Source organism: Lepus europaeus, chromosome 2 (genome assembly GCF_033115175.1).
Source record: "Lepus europaeus isolate LE1 chromosome 2, mLepTim1.pri, whole genome shotgun sequence".
Lineage (NCBI taxonomy): Eukaryota > Metazoa > Chordata > Mammalia > Lagomorpha > Leporidae > Lepus > Lepus europaeus.
Genome location: NC_084828.1, coordinates 146,484,791 through 146,489,274, shown reverse-complemented (window position 1 = coordinate 146,489,274; position 4,484 = coordinate 146,484,791). Strand labels below are relative to the sequence as shown.

General features: G+C 56.0%; 1 non-coding gene across 1 annotated transcript; it reads right to left on the bottom strand.

Annotated features, from left to right (window-relative positions):
• Nucleotides 1-1,611: 1,611 nt before the first annotated feature.
• LOC133752971 (small nucleolar RNA SNORA29) lies at nt 1,612-1,754 on the bottom strand. Its single transcript, XR_009865011.1, has one exon. It is a non-coding gene; the product is annotated as a small nucleolar RNA SNORA29 (small nucleolar RNA).
• Between the last annotated feature and the right edge of the window lie 2,730 nt (nt 1,755-4,484).

The following is a 4,484-nucleotide window of genomic DNA, read 5'->3' as shown; positions in this document are numbered from 1 at the left end:
AGGCAGAGAGTGAGAGAGAGGACTTCCATCCACTGGTTCACTCCCCAGATGGCTGCAACTGCCGGAGCTGCACCGATCAGAAACCAGGAGCCTGAAGCTTCTTCCAGGTCTCCTGCATGGGTGCAGGGGCCCAAGGATCGGGCCATCTTCCACTGCTCTCCCAGGATGTGGCACAGAGCTGGATTGTAAGTGGAGCAGCCAATACTGAAACCAGCGCCCATATGGGATGCCGGCACTACAGGCGGCAGCTTTACCCGATATACCACAAGTGCTGGCCCCTATATAATGAGTTCGAATGGATGAGACATCACAAGCCTGCTATGAGGCTGTTTCATTGCGGTGTGAGGCTGGCCCATCACCTTTCCCCTCTGCACTTGGGATGATGGCAGGTCCATCTACCTGGGTCCTAAGTAACTGTGAGGTTCATATCCCTCCTGTCCATGCCTCTCCCAACAGACCCCCAGTCCAAGGCAGGGTTATACCCACTGTGGCATAACCTAGCCTGACGAGTCCAGGGACTGAGGTGCCAGTCTCTGGGAGCAATGGTTGACTAATTACATTGAGTCCCTCCCTCCACAGCACACAGCTGCCCATTATGAGAGACAAAAGTACTGTGCCTTTGGCTGCATTCCGGGCCGTGCCACCATAAAACCCCAAGATTTCTTCCTTACCAAGGAAAGCAAAGGCCCATTTTACGAAAGTCATTGATACCTGTCTCTCTGTCCCCCTTTTATGAAGATCTGTTTTATTTCTTTCTTTATTTACTTTACCTGAAAGGCAGGACAAGGGAGAAAGAGAGACAGAAAGAGACAGACAGAAAGATAGAGATCTCCCACCTACTGGTTTACTTCCTAAATGCTCACAATAGCTAGGACTATGCCAAGCCAAAGCAAGGAGCAGGAAACCCCATCTGGGTTGTCCACGTGGGTGGCAGGGAGCTACCTACTTGACCATCACCTGCCACTTCCCAGTGTGTGCCTTGGCAGGAAGCAGGAAGTAGGTTTCAGTTAGGACTGAAACCCAGGTCCTCTGATATGGGACAGGGGCTGGGGGGAGTGAAGGGGGTGGGTGGGGAGGGCCATGCAAAGCAGGGTCTCAACCACAAGGCCAAACGCCCACCACAAGGGCTCATTCTGGCTGATTCTCATCCACAGCGTCCTGGCCCCAGGGCGACTAGCAGTGGAGCATTGTTAACGACACAGGCATTTCTCATACCAGCTGGTTCTCAAGGCTGGGGAGACAGAAGAGTGGCCCAGGCCCTGCCAGGGGAAGCAGTGTCTGGGTGGGTCTTTGAATTCCCCTCTCCACATTATTGCAGAGCTTTCTGACCTTTTGGTTCCCCCAGCATGAGCCGGTCTTCAGCAAAGATTTTCATTAATGGGAGTATCAAATGGCTGGACTCCAGCTGCCTGTCTTAAGCAGGTGCACAGCAGGTACAGTGCCTGATGGGTGCACCTGTAACAATAGATTCTGCCTTGTTTAAGATCATATTCCAGCCTCATTAGTTAAACACTCTCAGCATTTACGCCCCCCAAGTCTCCGCTGACAATAGGCCTGCAATCACATCCAGGCAGGCCTAACTGTTACTTCTGTGCACTGATTATGCTTTTGCTTTTTCTGTTTAGCCAGTTCATACAGAAGACGCGGACCAAAACCCCCTCCCTCTTCAGGTCACGGCAAGTTTAATCTATTATCCCATAAGCATAGCCACTAAAATCTATGAGTTAGAGAAAATGTGGCAGCCAAAGGGGAATGTGCTTGGATTATTCATCTCAACTCCAGGCCAGGTGGAGTCCAAAATCTTGTTTATTTAGAGAACACCGACACACAGAAAGTGGTCTTGCACACGCTGGTTCACTCCCCAGACAGCTGCAATGGCTGGAGCTGGGCCGATCCAAAGCCAGGAGCAAGGAGCTTCTTCCAGGTCTTCCACGTGGGTGCAGGGGCCCAAGGACTTGGGCCATCTTCTGCTGCTTTCCCAGGCCATAGCAGAGAGCTGGATCAGAAGAGGAGCAGCCGGGACTCAAATCGGCGTGCATACAAGGATGCTGGCATCACAGATAGAGGCTTAGCCCACTGCGCCACAGCGCAGACCCCAGCCAGCACAGCTTCTGTGGGCAAGGGAGGGCTGGAGGAGTGCTCAGAGGAGTCTGGTGAAGCAGGGTCCTCAGCCCCATTGCATCTCCTCCAGCCCGGGGCACTCACGCCCTGGTGGAGGAGGTTGCCATTCCCAGACCAGTAGACGGCATCCTGCAAGCTTTCTCTGGAGTATCAGCCGCAAACTCTGAGGAAGAAGCGATCTGTGATGTCTGACCTTGGGCCAGATCACCCGCTGGGGCCTCAGATGCCCCCACGCGGCGTCCTCTCTGTGGTGGGCAGCAGCAGCGCGGAGCACGGGAGGCACCTGGCTGCGCCTGGCTAAGCCCCCCCTTCTCCATACACTTACCCATTCCATCTGGGCCCAGAGCAATTCCAAATGCCCCGAGGCCCTGCTGCTGCTTACAGCTAATTCCTGGAAACCAATTTCTGTGCCGTGTGCCGGCCACGGAAACTCATTCTGACTGACGTCACGCAGGAGGGAAGAGAAGGAAAGCCGAGGAGGGCGAGGCTGTGCGTAATGAATCGGAAGGATCCGGAGGTGGCTCACAGCGGCGGGGCTGACAAGGCTGCCCGTGGATGGGGCTGTCCGGGGTAGCTCTGCAGCGTCAGGAGCCCGGAGACTCTCAGGCGACCCACGCTTGCTTCACGCGGAGGGCAGGAAAGGACCCAGAGATCCCAGCTCTGTCCTTCGTGTCCCGGACACAGCAAGGAAACGCACCACTCTCTAGTGCCCCGGGGGGAATCCACAGGGCCCTGCCTGAACCCTCTCAGTCCGTGTGGTCGGTGTGCGGCTTCCCCGGGGAAGTTCTTCAGCACTTCCCCCGCCGCCGCCTCTCCTGCGAGCGCCGCATCCCTTTCGCGTTCGCTGAAGGCCTGAGCTTTCCTCCCTGGAAGTGCGAACGCTCTTACTGCAGGTGTGTCTCCCTCGGGCACAGGGTAGGAAGGGCCCCCGCCCTCGGAGCACGGGCATTCACGGACAAATAGGCTGCATGTCCCAGCCTGCAGGAGCTTAGGAGAGCCGTCCTGGGGGTGTGGGGGCAGCCATCCGGGGCAAGCGTCCTGGGAGTGTCCAAGGTTATGCAGGGAGGGTGGGAGGCTGTACCCCACCATGATCCGCTGCCCACCCGACCACAGCCTCTCGCCAGGGCTGCCATTGCCTCCCAGAATCATGCTGTTGGGGGGAAACTGGTGGGGACCTCAGCAGGAATGAGCCAGCCCCCCCACACACACACATGGCCCCTCCTGCGTCCTTGCCTGTGGCTGCCAGGTCTCTGGTCTCATTCTCTTCACACCTGGCTCCCACGCCGTCCACTGGTGGTTTGTAAAACGTAGCCTCTTTAGATTGCTCCTCACCGCACCCTCAGAAGGACGGAGCACGTCTTGGGGCCCCCTCTGCGCCATATTTGAGCACCTCAGCGTTTGGGGCAATTTTTGCTTCACTGCATGCCTTCTCCAGTACGCCGTGAACTCCTCCAGGGCAGACATCATGTTCTTCCCATCTCTGCATCCCCAGGGCCTAGGACCTTGGCGTGGAAGTCATTCAAAGCATTTGTTCAATGCATGGGGTGCGGAGGGGATGCTGTGTGCTCGGGATAGCTCCCCACCCCCACCCCCACCCATGCTCCCAGGCTTGAGCTGCACCAGCAGGTCCCACTTCGGTCACACTTGCTCCCTCGCCGGGCTTTCCCCGGATGCCACATTGTCGATTTTTGAGCAGTCCCAAAGCCACAGCCTTTTCACACTGTGTCTGGTGGCAGAGAAGAGCAGGCTGAGAGAAGACTCAGACAATGCATCTCTCCACTTGCAGTAGCTTCCAAGTGTGCTAAAGACAGGTGTCAGAGTTAGTGGGAAGCCACGATGGACGGCAGCAAGATGAGCAGGCTCCACAGCACCACTTCTCGTCACGGGTTTAATCATCTATAAGAGACTCCAAGTCTCCCCGTGAAGTCTGGGGGAGTTAAGGGGGCTCAGCAGCCAGCAGTGCCTGGTACGTGCATGCACCTGACTGCCCCGCATATGAGCAGTCAAGGGCCTCATTAAATGAGAATCTCCAGGAAACATCCAGAAATATCAAAATCTAGGAAAATCAGCAACACAGACTTTTAACAGGAGCTTGTTAGAAGGTCTGCGGAGCTCACGCTTCTATCAGAAGTTCTCCCCCCCCCCTCCCCCCCCGCCCCCGGCGGAAGCCAGAGACCCTACTGCTTTCAGAGGAAGCCCCGTCCCTGAGCCCAGGGGCTAACAGCATCTGTTGATTCTGGGGCACAAGCAGCTTACAGCTGTTGAAGCTGAGCATATGCATAGTCCATGACACAGCGATTTCATCCGACAGGAATGAATCCAGAAATTCATCAAAAATCATGGACAAGACTACACTACGTATG